Consider the following 15,779-nt stretch of genomic DNA (forward strand, 5'->3'; position numbering starts at 1 on the left):
TGACATTTGAAATTGAATTTTCTGCCTGGAAATTTGGACTACAGATACTTATTTATTTATTTATTTATTTATTTATTTATTTAAATATAATTTATTGTCAAATTGGCTAACATACAGTGTACACAGTGTGCTCTTGGTTTTGGGGGTAGATTCCTGTGATTCATCACGTACATACAACACCCAGTGCTCATCCCAACAAGTGCCCTCCTCAATGCCCATCACCCATTTTCCCCTCTCTCCCACCCCCCTCATCAACCCTCAGTTTGTTCTCTGTACTTAAGAGTCTCTTATGGTTTGCCTCCTTCCCTCTGTGTTTGTAACTATTTTTTTTCCCTTCCTTTCCCTGATGGTCTTCTGTTAAGTTTCTCAAGTTCCACATATGAGTGAAAACATGTGATATCTGTCTTTCACTGACTGACTTACTTCACTTAGCATAATACCCTCCAGTTCCATCCACCTTACTGCAAATGGCAGGATTTCATTCTTTCTCATTGCCAAGTAGTATTCCATTGTATACATAAACCACATCTTCTTCATCCATTTGTCAGTTGGTGGACATTTAGGCTCTTTCCATAACTGACTGTTGTTGAAAGTGCTGCTATAAATATTGGGGTACTTGTGCCCCTATGAATCAGCATTCCTGTATCCTTTGGATCAATTCCCAGTAGTGCTATTGCTGGTTCATAGGGTAGTTCTATTTTTAACTTTTTGAGGAACCTCCACTCTATTTTCTAGAGCATCTGCACCAGTTTGCATTCCCACCAGCAGTGCAAGAGGGTTCCCGTTTCTCCACATCCTCACCAGCATCTGTTGTTTCCTGAGTTGTTAATTTTATCCACTCTGACTGGTGTGAAGTGGTGTCTCAATGTGGTTTTGATTTTTACTTCCCTGATGATGAGTGACGTTGAGCATCTTTTCCTGTGTCCGTTGGCCATCTGGATGTCTTCTTTGGAAAAGTGTCTATTCATGTCTTCTGTCCATTTCTTCACTGGATTATTTATTTTTCAGGTGTTGAGGTTGTAAGTTGTTTATAGATTTTGGATACTAACCCTTTATTCAATATGTCATTTGCAAATTTCCATCCCATCAGTTGCCTTTTAGTTTTGTTTTGTTGATTGTTTCTGTTGCAGTGCAGAACATCTTTATCTTTAAAAAAATTTTTTTTAAATGTTTTTTTATTTCTGAGACAGAGAGAGACAGAGCATGAGTGGGGGAGGGACAGAGAGAGAAGGAGACACAGAATCTGAAGCAGGCTCCAGGCTCTGAGCTGTCAGCACAGAGCCTGACATAGGTCTCGAACTCACGGACCATGAGAACATGACCTGAGCCGAAGTTGGATGCTCAACCAACTGAGCCACCCAGGCGCCCCCAGAAGATTTTTATCTTGATGAGGTCCCAATAGTTCATTTTTGCTTTTAGTCCCCTTGCCTTTGGAGATGTGTCAAGCAAGAAATTGCTGCGGCTGAAGTCAAAGAGGTTGTTGCCTGTTTTCTCCTGTAGGGTTTTGATGGTTTCCTGTCTCACATTTAGGTCTTTCATCCATTTTGAGTTTATTTTTGTGTACTAGTTTCATCCTTTCATGTTGCTGTCCAGTTCTCCCAGCACCATTCGCTAAAGAAACTTTTTTCCATTGGATACTCTTTCCTGCTTTGTCAAAGATTAGCTGGCTATACATTTTTGGGTCCAATTCTGGGTTCTCTATTCTATTCCATTGGTCTATATGTCTGTTTTTGTGCCAATACCATACTGTCTTGATAATTACAGCGTTGTAGAAATAGATTCCACTTACAATTGCACCAAGAACCATAAAATACCTAGGAATAATCCTAACCAAAGATGTAAAAAATCTGTATGCTGAAAACTATAGAAGACTTATGAAGGAAATTGAAGAAGACACAAAGAAATGGAAAAACATTCCATTCTCATGGATTGGAAGAATAAATATTGTTAAAATGTCAATACTACCCAAAGCCATCTATACATTCAATGCAATCCCAATCAAAATTGCACCAGCATTCTTCTCAAAGCTAGAACAAACAATCCTAAAATTCGTATGGAGCCACAAAAGACCCTGAATAGCCAAAGTAATGTTGAAAAAGAAAACCAAAGCCAGAGGTATCTCAATCCCAGACTCTAGCCTCTACTACAAAGCTGTAATCAACAAGACAGTATGGTATTAGACTACAAATTTAAATAAATGGCTATGAATCTCAGGAGACAGTCTTTCTCTCTCTCTTCCCAAAATCAAGTGAAGAGTTACAAGTTTCCTTGCTTTTCCCTTATGTATATTGGGTTTATTTTATTTAAATTTTTTTTTTTAATTTTAGAGTAGTTTTATATTTACAGAAAAGTTTCAAAAATAATACAGAGAGTTTTCATGTACCCTGTACCGACTTGCCCCCATTAACATCTTATATTTGTATGGTGGGTACATTTGTCAAAATTGATGAGTCAATATTGATAGATTATTATTAACTAAAGTCCATGCTTTATTCATTTGTCTTCAGTTTTTACCTAATTTCCCCTTTCTGCCCCGGGTTCCCATCCAGAATATTGTATTATGTTTAGTCATCCTGTGTCCTTAAGCTCCTCTTGGCTGTCACAGTTTCTTAGACTTTCCTTTTTGATGACCTTAACTATTTTGAAGAGTACTGATCAGGTATTTTGTAGGATGTTCCTCAACTGGGATCTGTTTGATGTTTTTCTCATAGTGAGACTGGAGTTATGGGTTTGGAGGAGGAAGACCGCAAAATGGTCTTTTGCTCATTCTCTCGCTGAGGATCCAGCCCTCTGTGGTCTGACTTTCATGCCGTCTTCCTTTAGATTGCCCATCATGGGTGAGCCCTGGGCTGTATCTCTTGATTCTTGAATGCTTCAGCAGCCCCCGAGACAGAAGCTTCAAGTCCCCAGGGTGTGGCAGATATTCTGGCTTAGGCTCTTGCTTACCTCCTAGGATGTTGACTTTCCCACTGCTTTTGGCCTGTGAAGAATTCTTACTTTCCTACTAGTTCAGCCATTCACATAGACAGGTGTTATATAACACATCCGGCTTTTTATATTGTTTGCACTGCTGGAGGTGAAAGTTGAGAGAGGAGTGTCTGACCCTCACTGGAAGTGCCTACCTCATCCCTCACCACATCTCACTTTCCATTTATTCAGTGAGTATGTACTGAGCACCTATTAAGGGTGCAGCATTTTTTAGGCACCCAACAACAATTGCTATTCAGTCTCCGTTTGCACGCAGCTTACAGTCTCATGTGGAAACAGCAGGTGCTGGAGTGGCGCGTGGAGAAGCCAAGAAGACGATGTGAGGGGAGCACAGGGAGGGAGGCAGAGGGTCCTGAGAGAGGATACAAGAGCAGTAAGAAGGGAGCAGACTCGGGAAGCCATGCTGGCCAGGCTGAAAATGTTAATTTCATGCTAAGAGCACTGGGAAACCACTAAAGGTATTTAGGTCCTAAAGTGTGAATGTTCCAAGGGGCTTGTTAGGACTCTCCTTCTTCCAACCAGCAAGCATCAGCTTAGCTTGGAGGTAACACACCGTGAAAGCGGGGGTCTCCCACATCCCACCTGCCAGCTTCACGACATAGGAGACGAGGCTCCCAAGCAGCAGTCTCCCACCGCCAAACACGACTCACCCACCTCCTGCCTTCTCCATGTGAGCTCTCCAGCTCCGCCCATCAGCCACCCCACCCGTCCATCAGAGCAGGCCTGGGTTTCTCAACCTCTAGAGCCCTGCCTGTCTAATGTGGTATTTGCACTGAACTGCATTTGCACCCTGGTTCTGCCACGTTTGGGCTTGAGCAAACCTCTTTGAGCTTCGGTTGCCTATTAGAAACCAGATATTAATAGCACCATACAGGCTAGCCCTGAATGTCACATGAATAAACACATATGGAGAACGTGGTGCAGAATAGATGCTCAATCTATGCCGCCTTGCTTTCCTTCCTTGGGGCTCGGAGCCTCCTGGGCTTCATCGATGCATCTGCTGTCTGAGTCTCCCTTTTCTTGCAGACCTGACCGGCAGTGGGGGCCGAGGGACTGCGGGCTCTCAGAAAAGGAAGGAAACAGCCAGCCGCTCTGTTATCTCTCCTTCTTCCTCCAGGAGGTCTGCCAGGGTGGGGGCACGTGAAGTGGAACACTGTGCCCCCACCTCTCCCTTCTGGTTCCCGTGCCCAGATTTCTATGTTCTCTTCTTTCATGGGATCAGAAAGTAATCTAGATGATTATTTAATCTTGAGGACTAACTGGAAAGGTTTAATCTGCTACCCCTCCCAAGGGCACTTTCATTGAATGGAGCAAACCATCCTAAGGTTAAGTAAACACTAGTGTGGGCTCTGAAAGCTGTATGCTGGAAGGGCATTTGGGAGCAAGAGGGGACAGAGGGCCAACTTCCTACCCCTTGAAAGGGGGTTACTGGGGGTTCTGTCTCCTCTCCTTCAGGCATATTTCCAGCCTCACAGAAGCCCTGAGAACATGCCTCCCAGGCTCCTGCCCCAGGGAGCATGGCTGACGGGGTCCCAGCCACTGCCCTCTGAAATCTACAACCATCTTTGCATCCAGGCATGTCCCCCCTCCCCCCCTGGTTGTCCCCATCCAGTGGCTGAGCCCAGCAGAGACAGTGAGGCAGACCTGTTCCTGGGGGACAGGTGACTCCTCTTTCGGCCAGCTTTGGCTCAAGGACTCCCCTGTGGCTTTGCCAAACCATCCAGACCACTTGGCAGTCCACTCCCCCGTCCCCAGCCTCCTTCTCCCTCACTGGGGTCATATTTGCATCACCATCTGACAGCAATCCCTGCCTCCCCAACTCACCCCCATCACCACTTTCTTTCACGTGGACATTTTCCCTAACAAAATCCTTGCCTTTAATCTTGGGGGATGCAGACTAACACCCCCTCCCCTATGTCCCTTTGCCAGCAACACCCTGTTAATGCTATGTCTAAACACACCCCTTTTTAAATGTACTTTGGCCTCACTCTCCAGTACTGGGCTGGTAAAGGCTGACCAGGTAAGCTAGGAGGTGACATCTTCTACAGTTTTTCCCGTTGGGGCGGCGGGGGGGGGGGGGGGGGGCGGGGCCCTCAGCCAAAAAACAGACAAAGTAGAAGGATGTTTCTCCAGCATGTCCCGACCTCACCTGCCTTTGATAAATGACATTACACCAGTTTAGAAATTCCTACGGCACACAACTCTCTAAAAGCCCAGAGAAAAACACAACCAAACATATTTTGGCCTACATTACCTTAAGATGTGATATGAAGTATGATAGGAAGTAAAATAGTTCAATGAGTGTGTGTGTGTGTGCAACCTATCATAAATGTAAGTTGATCACGCATTGTCTGAGAATAATTCCATGCTCCCGGTTGTGAGTCCCTCAGGGGCCTCCTGCTGTGGTCCTTTCAGAGAGAACCAAAAGGCTGAGTCTTTTGGTGTGGGGCAAGCTCTTCCAGGAAGGAAGGCAGAGGTGATCTTGGGGGTTTGACTCTGGACACAGAGCTGGCAGCCCCAGCCACCGTCCCTCTGGCTCCTGTGTGGTGTGGAGCAGCCTGCAGAAGTATGAGACCTGGCTCAAAGCCATCTCCTCCTGAGTCCCCTGATCCTCCGGCTCGAAGTGCCCCAGGCTGTCCCAGCTCACCACCTGCGTCTAGTACGCAAAGGCCAGCCTCTTCTTGGTGCCGTGGTGCTTGATGTCTGTTTTTCTCCAACATGCAGCTCTCAGATCCTTGGGAGCCAAAGTCCCCACTCAAGCCTCAGCACCATGAATCTTTTGGAGCAGCTCACAGCAGAGAAGCAGTCAGGTGGGCAAGCCAAAACCCAGCACATCGCAAAATCTCCTCCAATACATCTCCGGATTGGCACCTGCTACCATTGACCCCCCTTCTGCATTTCAGAAACCTAGAGGAAAGTTGACTATCACGAATGAGACTGTTACTTGGTCTCGTGAACTGGATTTTTTTTTTCCTTCTAGCTTTGTGCTCTAATTAATTGTCTGACGAATCCTTACATGGGGATGACATTCAGACCTGTTTAGACTAATGAATTGCTTGCAAATGATAGAGTTGCGTCTGGTTTAATGAGTGGATCCTAGCCTAAGAGACTCTTAGGATGGACGTTTGATTCTCCAGCAGGGAGAGAGGTGCTGACAGCATTCTCTTTCTGTTTTCGCTTTTGCTCCTAGAGGCTTCTTGGCCCCGTGCCGAAGCTCAGGGATAAAACCAGGCATCGGGTCATTGCTGTAAAAGTCTGCCCTCCAGTTAGCACCCTTGCGCTTAGGACTAGAGGGATCATGCACTCCCTCTCTCTACTGCAGAACCTGTACATACAGATGGGCGACATACTGTCTGTGCTTCTAAATGTTGAGATTCCATCAAGAACTTAAGTGCAAAAGCCTATCCCTCCTTTATGAAATAGGGCTGCTCTATAAAGTTACATATAAATCTGATTGTGTTGAGGGGGAGAGACGGGCAAATTCAGTCAAATTGTATTTTAAGTGTATTAGAGGCTCTGAGCATTTGGGAGGACCCAAGAGGGATGCTTAGAAGAGAGGAATCTTAGAGGAAATAACCAACCCTGAAAATTCTGCTTGATTCATTTGTTCATTCATTCAGCCACAAAATAAACCTTTGGTAGTCACCAACTAAGCGCTCGACATTATGCCAGTGACTAGTGACACAAAGACAAAAATAAGCCACCCGCTGGATTTTCTCGAGGCAGGGAATGTGCTCAGGATACAGTGAAGCCTGAGTCCCAGAACACCTGCATTTATACCAGGCACAGGCATCCATCAGGATAGACCAAGGCGCTACCCTCGAGCTGGATGAGTCGGTTCCCGGCCCAGGATGCACACACCACCGAGTCCTGGAACTATGCCTGCTCCCGAGGTCCGACCGAGCCATGTCCCTCTCCTTCTGCCGGCATCACCTTGCCATTAGGACAACAATGACATAAAAAACACACAGAGGAGGAGTATTAGGGTGGCTTTGATGGAAGAGAGGAGACCACTGTGCAGTATTGAGTGGAAAGTTATTCCAAGCACAGGGGGTGGGAAGAGCTTGCCTTCTTTTTCAAAGGCACAGTCTTTTCTTTCATCCCCAGAAGAGGCTTGTCTCTGTCTTCCTCACCTGCTCCCTCTCTCTCCACTTCTTCCTGCCTCTTCCAACCTGTGGCTCCAGGAAAATCAAGTGTCCCTGAGGTCAATTGTCCGTGGCCGTGGAGAAAGCACATGAAAGTGACACTCTCTCTGAATTACAGCTGGCACAGGGGCAGGAGGCGGCTTTCCGTGTGTCGGCCTCACAGCGCACAAGAGATGGCTTGTGTTAAGCTGTAACAACAGTGCTCCACGCCACCAGGCAGCAAATGGATTTCGGTTCCGCTTTAATTTCTAACGACCAGCCATGCCTATGCCACATCCATCAGCAGGAGACGATTTGGCTGCCTTAACAGCCGGGCTTAATGGGTGCCTCCCTGCTTACCACACCTCGGCCTGATTAAATTGTTATATAAAGAGAGATGTTTTTGCAATAAATATCTGTCAGGGATTTCAATCAGGTTCCAGGGCCCCCATTGCTGAGTCATGGTTCTTTTCTTTTCAGTTGATGAAGCTTTCGGGGGCCCTGGCAGGGGTGGGCTTTGGGGAGAACAACAGATCCGTTTCAGGAGCACCCAGGGGAGGGAAGAATAGAAATATAAACACCAGCCATTGGGTGGGGACTTTCCAGCCTTAGCTGGGAGTCTGAGAACAAATCAGAGGTCCTAGATCTCTCCAGGCCTCATTCCAGGTCTGTGAGTGAGGTTCCCTCTCGGTGCTGGGAAGGGATACAAAAGGTACAAGCCGTGGTGGGAACCCTGCTTGGCCTGTTGTGTGTCCTCTCCAGCCTTGTCCCTCACTGGCCAAGCCAGATGTGGGGTATCCAGAAAGGAAGCAAGAGGCCCAGCATAAGGGAGCATGGTGCTGTGTGTTTACAGGATCTCAAGAGCCCCGTAGGCATGTGTTCAGTGTTTCCCACACACCAGTCCCTCTACCAGGTACTTAATCCTCACAAGGACCCAACGAGGTTGGCATTATGATCTCCATTTTACAGATGTGCAAAGGGAGGCAATGAGGGGGTGAAATGAGCTGCCTGGTCCGCATTTGCCCCCAGCAGCCTGCTCCGGAGCCATGGCCTGGCACCCCACCTGACACCGCCCAGCTTCCTAGAATCATCTGCCACTCCAGCGAGTGCTGAGAATATTATGGGGTCTTGGAAACCGCAGATAATTAGGTGTGGTTTCTGCCTCAGAGGCATTGGCAATACACTTGGGGGCCAGAAAAACACACCTGCCAAATGGCTCAAAAACAATCAAAAAGAATAACCTTAATAGTCAAGCAAACAAACCAAGAAGAAATGAGACATATATAAGCACCTCTGATCTTAGAAAGCAAAAGGCATGTTCCTCTCTAGCCCTGGACCTTAATCATCAGGCATCAGAAGCCTGTGGTTAGCACGGCGACAGAAGAAGGGGGTTTGCACCGACTCTGTAATCATAATGATTGTGCAGGTAATCCAGGGTGGCTTCCTGGGTGTGGTGTCTTGTCAAGCCCTAAGACACTGTTGGATATGGATGGGATATGGATAGGAAAGGCGAGGACAAGCTCACTGTTAACTCTGTCCAGCTTCTCCCAGGAGCCAAGGGGAAGCCATGGAGCAGACCCACCGAGGGGCGATCGTCCACACCCGGCCCGTTGGGGGCCCTACTGACAGTGTTGGCAACAAGGCTCTGGAAGGAGGGGAAGGCATCCCACCTCACTGCTCACTGGCTGTGACAGGATGTCTGGTTGATGCATGTTATGTTCTGGACACATAAAATAGAAGCTGAGCATTTTGACTCTGTGCAATGTTCTATGCCTTCAGAGGGGGAGAGGAAGAAATGAATAAACTTTCCAAGAAACCAATTAACCCACAGACAGTTCATACTGTCGTTCTAATCCAGAAGGAAAGCAACATTGGACACACAGTGCAGAGATAGCCCATCAGGACACAAAGTAGACCGGCTTAATCATCTTTCTCCGGCAGATAATGAAGCTGTGTCATTTTATTTTGTTTTATATCATGTTTGGTTTCCCAGGCCCAGTGAGTAAAAGGCTGGCATGTTGCCAGAGAGAGAATGAGCTGGGAGAGAACTTTCTCCGGAAGCACAGAGGTGTCTTTTCACCACACCTGGCCTTCATCATCATGGTATAAAAAGTCTGTGGCAAGAAATTTGTTGCGGGAAAGGAGGATAGGAGTGGGCTTACACAGTCTTCAAGGGGAACCTCAGGCTGAAGAGCAGCCCATGGCCTTGCTACCAGTCGGCAAGGAAGGAAGTGACTTGCTTTCTTGTTGAATCACAACCTCACTGGACACGGGGGCCCCTCGGATGCCCTGACTCAACAGTGGAAGCCATTGTGCACTCTGGGAGTTGGCCTCCTCCTGCTAGGGGAAGGCAACTGGCCCTGTCTGTCCTCCGGTAGGGGCCCCTGAGGCCCGAAGCTTGGGGACAAACCCCACTATATTCTCATTTTCTGGGCCCTTGAGCTGCACGGCCTCAGGCAGCCACCGTCCACCTGGTCTGCTTCAAACCTTGCTGCGGAGTCCTGCTAGGTATCCCTGCCCTCCAGGCCTGTTGTCATATCATAGCACCTCTGCAACCCCATAGCTCTGAGCCTCGGTTTTGTTACTGGAAAAGGGGGGCATATAAATCTCTCAGGTTGCTGGGAGGATTCCGTGAGATAAGGAGATCTCCGTGCTATGCCGCCAGTGCTCCAGAGCGGCGGGGTGTTTAGGTAATGACCATGATCATGACCAGCGGCACCTGCCTCCCAACTAGATCCCCCACCTGAGGACTCCCTTGATGCCAATGCCAGGCTGACTTCCAACCCCCCACTTTGTCCTTGTGCTTAAGGGGCCACGGCCCCTACTGAATGCCTGTGAGGTCAAGTCCAAGCTGCCAGCCTGGCTCCTTCCACAGCCCCACCTACCTCGCCTCCTCTCTGACAGCCACACGGCTGAGGCTGTTCCATGTACAGCCAGCTTGTTTACTGTTCTCTCACACCAACCTCTTCTGCGAGTTAAAAAAGGAAAGCAATTAATGCAGTGGGCACTCAATTTGTATTGAATACATGGATAACGATAATGGAAAACATAGGTAACATTTGTACTGGACTTTACATTTAATAGAATCTCTGCATACATATGTATGTATGTAGATATGTATATACGCAGATATGTACACAAGATATCTCACCCAGTTGAAAGGACGGGTTCAAGTTAATGTTTATGGAGCATCTGTCGGGTGCCGGTTACTGTACCAGAGCAGGATAGGAATCTAAAATAGGAGGACATCAGGCTTCATGGCAGGCCCAGATGTTTTGAGGTCAGCACTTCTTCCCGGCACCTCCCATCATTTCCCATGCGTGAAACCATCCAGCGGTCCCGTGGGTTTGGCTAGCCCTGTTTGCTCACACAAAACACGGATGTCAAGACACACATGGTTGCACATGGAGGCCCAAGTGCACAGAGTTAATGTGGCATAAATTACTCCACAGAGGTGTGTGGGTTCTGTGTGGCCTGTTCTATCGGACTGGATTACAGCCCCTTGGAACTTCCCATCTATTACCCTTCACAGGCCGGCAGGCCGTTTGCAGTGAAACACACAGTTGCTTTCTGTTTGCCCTGATTCCTTGGCCCTTGTCCCCATTGCCACCATCGGGCTGTGCTCTTCTCAGTTCAGACCCCCTCCCTTTGTCTTCCTTTCTAATCTCTCCCCACGTCCCTGGCCCTTTCATCCTGGCATCTCCAGGGGTCAGGGTCAGGATGAGCTAGGCTAGGCATTCACAGCCTCTGTTTCCCCCTGGCAATGCTGGTCAAGGATGGAGGCTGTCAAGTACCCGGGGAAGAATTTGCCCAGCAGTTCATGGGACATCCATCCTTGGGCAATTTGGGAAGAGGGGGCAAGAACGAAGTAGGGTGGACTGACCCTTAATTCAACACTCCTCTACTCCTAGTGACTCACTAGTGCGAGGCCTGGGGGAGGAGAGGCTATAACTCTAGCGATTGTGCCGGGGGTGTAGGCAGAGGGGTTCCACGGCTGTGCCATGGTGATAGACCTCCACCACATGCAGCCAAGGGTCGAGACTGCTGCATCAGAGCAAGCTGGAGAGCAGAGAGGCCTGGCAGGGAGCCAGGTGGACTCGAGGGTGACCGTAGGCCCGTCACTTAACCTCTCTGAGCTTCTGTAAAGTTAAAGTCATTACTTCCCAAGGCTGCCATGAGCAAATGCATGTGAAAGACGGGAGCTCAGCACCTGGCCCCCCCCCAGCTGCTCAAAAATGTTTGTTGACACTTTCTATAATCTTTTCCCTGACCACAACATGAAGTTGTTAGGAGGATCAAAAGAAGTGTTTTGTCAAAAATAAGGTAAAAACAGAGAGGGAGACAAACCATAAGAGACTCTTAAATACAGAGAACAAAGTGAGGGTTGCTGGCAGGGTGTTGGGTGGGGGATGGGCTAAGCAGGCAAGGGGCATTAAGGAGGATGCTTGTTGGGATGAGCATTGGGTGTTGTATGTAAGTGATGAACGCTAAATTCGATTCCTGAAATCATTATTACCCTATATGTGAACTAACTTGGATGTAAATTTAAAAAATAAGTAATACAATTACATTATAAAAAAAAAAAGAAGTGCTTTGTAAACTGCAAAGTGTATATAATAACAGGAACTTCTATGTCAGGACAGGGGTCTGCAAACTTTTTCTGCGAAGAAACAGGTGGTAAATTATGTTAGGCTTTGTGAGCCATACAGTCTCTGCCAAAACTACTCAGTTCTGCCAGTGTAGGGGGAAAGCAGCTACAGACAATAGGTGAGTGAATGGCAATGACTATCCACCAATAAAACTTTATTGACAAAGCAGGCAGCAAGCCTGCCTTAGCTCGTGGACCAATTCACCAACGCCGTGTTAGGAAATGGGGTGGGGATAGGGCTCCCTCGGGCTGAGTGACCGAGGCCTGCTCTGCAGCTCTCTCTATGGGGAGTGTTTGATGTGGATCCACTGGGAACCCCAATCCACAGGAGCCCCACCTCCCAGCAGGAAGCTTAAAAGGAACACCAGAATTACCTTCCACTCACCCTGCTGGCCTCTTGTGAATCTGCAGGGCTGGGCCTGGGAGGGACTCTACAGGAGTCAAGGGTCACTCCCATGCTCAGCAGGAGCCATCTGGAGCAAGAAGTGCACAGTCAAATGCCCAGAAACAAAGTAGACGATAAAAATGAGAGACGCATGTGGGTACAACCCAGTCTACCTGCGATTTTCGCACTTTTGGTTCAGGATTGGAACACATGTTTTTCTCTGCTATGAGAAAACAGCAGAACAAGCATGGTAATAAGTGGCAACTGATACTCAAGGTCAAACAGCAACAGGGAATGGCGGAGACTGGTGACCAGATAGGTAATGCCCCATGTACAAGGCTGTGGGGAGCTGCTACCTCCCACTGGATGTTGCCACCTGGGAATTGGAGACCAGTGTGAAAAGATCTCCCATCTTCCAGCACAAGCTGTGAATACAGATTTCCTGGCAAAATCTTCTGAGTTTGAGTATTGGATCCATTAAAATAAACAAAGAAAACAGACCTAGAACAACTAAGAAGATAATTTTGCACTTGTAAGTTTCTAGATATCTAGAAACAAAACCTTCGAGTCCAGCTCTAGAGAATGCAGGGCTGTGCAAGGAAAGGTTTCTGGGGGAGAAGCCCAGGAACGTTCTATATTCGGGTTTCTCAGCCTCAGCATAATTGACATTTTGAGCCAGAGAATTCTCTGTTGTGGGGACTTTTCCTGTGCATTGTGGGATGTTTAGCTGTATCCCAGGCCTCTACCCACTAAGGCCAGTAGCATTTCCCCTCCCCAAGTAGTAACAACCCAAAGTGTGTCCAGTCATTGTCTAACATCCCCTGGAGGCAAAATCACCTGGATTGAGAAGCACTGAGTTAACCCCTCCAGAGACAGAGAGATCAGACCAGGAAAGGGACAGCGGTGAGTTACAAGCCTGCCAAGTCGTAGAGCTTCAGCAGCGATTAGTGGGCAAATGTTTCTAAATTAGCAAATTTTAATTTAGACCTAAATCTCCATTATTGCCTGAGGCTCAGGGAAAATTGGTGACCGTTTAAAATTATTAATTGGAACCTGCTGCAAATCAGTGGAGGGTGAAAAGCAGAAAAGGTCCAGATAATGAACTGGGCTGGAGCAATGGGGGGCAGAGGGGCAGGGAAGGTGGGGCAGTGGCTGGCGACTGAGTGACGAAGGAGCCACGGCTGGCTGGGAACAGGGAGTCCTGCCAGGGGAATCCAGAGACCGTCCTGTGGGAGCCGCAGAAGTAGGGATCCTGAAGACAGTCAAGTGTTCAGGCTTAGAAGGCCTGGAGCCAGAGCCCAACAAGTCCCGTGAGGAGCGTGACCCGGCAGGGACAGACGCAGGTAGAAGAAATTCCCGAAAATAAGGAGGAAGGATTCCTAAGGCAACGGGCATTTTCCTGAAGTATTCAGACACCTTGGTGCTGCGCTTTACAAAAACCCCTCCTGTTGGTGAATCGATTCCTTCTCATTAAGACTCAGAAAAGCACAATAGATGCAGATGGTCTTCAGACCCAATAGTGTAAAGGTTTAAGGTCCGACCACAGGTGCTGGAGGCCTGGAAATGCGGAGGAAGGGGTACAGGGATTTGAGGGACAGATGCGCTGATGGTTGGAGGGGCAGGCCTGGGGGTGGTGGCACAGGACGGTGAGAAAGAGGAAGGGGCTGAGGAGGTTTCCTCCGGAACAGAAGGCGAGCTCTGAGGAAAGTCAGTGGTCAGAGGGCCGAGGGCGCTGAGAGGCTCCAGAGGGAGGAGGGGGACGGGCTGGAGGAGGACAGCTCTGTCTGATGCCTCCTCTGAGTTTGGATCTAAGTGAAGCCCTAGTAAAGCGGGGTTTCTCTTTTTGAGTTTCTTGCATGGACGCTTGAGGTCAAAAGAATACAGCTTGGTTTGCCACGCTAGAAAAGTCCCTGAGGCCCTGGCTGCTGGCCTCCAAGGGCCTCCCAGGGAGGGGAGCCGAGGAATGTTCTGAGCCCTGGCCATGTTTCTGGGACCTCAGCAGCCAGAGCTGGCCATAGTAGGGAAATGAAAACCCACATTCCAGCCCTCTAAGCAGGCAGGGCAGTGATCAGCAGTGTCATTTTATGGACAAAAATACTGAGACACAGAGAAGTAGTGACTCACCCAAGGCCATCCAACCAGGAAGCCGCAGGCCTGGATAGTTGCCCAAGAATCCCGACTCCTCTTCCAGGATCCTGTGCAAATTCCATGTAGCTTGTTTTAAGGGACTAGAGCCTGTGGATGCAGAGTTAACATGACGAGCGGAGCCTGAACCCAAGGTAGTCTGTGGGGAGCAGTTGGACTGTGTTGGGGGCCCCGTGGTCTGCCTGGGACCCTTCAGCAAGAGGACATGAACGGTGCTGTGAACCTCAGACAAGCCCGAATCGACTGTCCGCCCGGCCCAGCCTCCCCACGTGCATGCTGACCTTATTTCCCTTTGACAAGGCACGCATGGTCTTCAATAATGCAGGCCCCCACCTAACACAGAAGAGGCCTGTCACCCAAAAATAACTTGAAAAGCACACAGAGGGAAGCAGATAAGCATTCACAATCATTTATTTATAGCGCGGAGCACAAAGCTGTCAAAGAGACTATAGGCAAGCGACAGCCACAGCAACCCTTGGGGGGCAGCTGGGCACCTCTCCCACCCCACCGAGCTGCCTCAGAAATGTGCCTTCTGGATCTGGCCCTGCCGGGTGGGTGTGCAGAGAATTAGAAGACAGGGTGAGGTACAGGGTAAGGAGGGGAGAGAAGGAGCAAATGCCATGACCTCTGTTGAGTATTAGATCGGAGAGCTTCAACAGGAGCGTTTTGAGGTCCCTGTCACTGGAAGGGTTTATGCAGAGGCTGGGGCCTCCTCACGACTGTTTGGTAGAACTCCTGCTTGGGCTGGGAGATTGGGTGGATCAGTGCTTTCTGACTCTGGCTGTAGCCGAGCAAGGGAAATGTTTGCTGTCATTTCTGCTGAGGGGAGAAACACCTGTGGCTTGGGTCCTCTCTCAGCCCACTCTTTCCTCCTTAGCTGCAGCCCTTGGGTCCATGGCATAGAAGTCATTCTCCAGTCTGGATTGGACACTGTGCACTGGACAACCTCTAAATCCCCTTCCAACTCTCAGTCTGGGTTCCGGAATATTCCGGAGAGCCTAGCGCTATATTCTTTAGAAAAGAGACATCAAACACTCATGCTGCATAAACAATTCTTTCAAAGGAACAAAAGGGCTGAGAAGTCAGAGAATTTCAGACTCGTATAACAAAATTATTATTCAGAAATTTCAATAATGAAGGTGCTGTTGGAACTCTAAGTGTGTGTTCTGTTAACTGAAAACCCAAAAGAATACACTGGTTGATCAAAACTGACAACACCAAAGTTAAACGTCACCGAATCCGGAAGAGCACGCGGAATCAGACCCAAATCAGCAAAATTCTATCTAGACCATCAAAGTGAATGGCAGCCTCGTTCCCGACCACAGACGGTCAGCAAACGCTTGCAAGGCCGGGAGACCAGCCTATGAGTGAGGCAGAACATCTATTCTCCAGTACTCACCACCGATTCCTTCCCTCACTCAAGATGATTGCTCCGGATGGCACTCAAGGTAGACCCAACAGTGGTGTGTGAAGGCAAGTGTAATCGCTA

The 15,779-nt window shown here is 48.5% G+C and overlaps 1 long non-coding RNA gene across 2 annotated transcripts; it reads right to left on the bottom strand.

Annotated features, from left to right (window-relative positions):
- Positions 1-267: 267 nt before the first annotated feature.
- Positions 268-14,669, bottom strand: LOC131504183 (uncharacterized). 2 transcript variants are annotated; one of them, XR_009257846.1, is made up of 3 exons: positions 10,264-11,323; positions 9,998-10,080; positions 268-3,340 (listed from the first exon to the last, which is right to left on the bottom strand). It is a non-coding gene; the product is annotated as an uncharacterized LOC131504183 (long non-coding RNA). The 2 variants fall into 2 exon arrangements; XR_009257847.1 differs by lacking the exon at positions 268-3,340 and adding an exon at positions 14,270-14,669 and having other exon boundaries at positions 9,664-10,080; positions 10,264-10,344.
- Positions 14,670-15,779: the final 1,110 nt, after the last annotated feature.

This window comes from Neofelis nebulosa, chromosome 2 (genome assembly GCF_028018385.1).
Source record: "Neofelis nebulosa isolate mNeoNeb1 chromosome 2, mNeoNeb1.pri, whole genome shotgun sequence".
Classification (NCBI taxonomy): domain Eukaryota; kingdom Metazoa; phylum Chordata; class Mammalia; order Carnivora; family Felidae; genus Neofelis; species Neofelis nebulosa.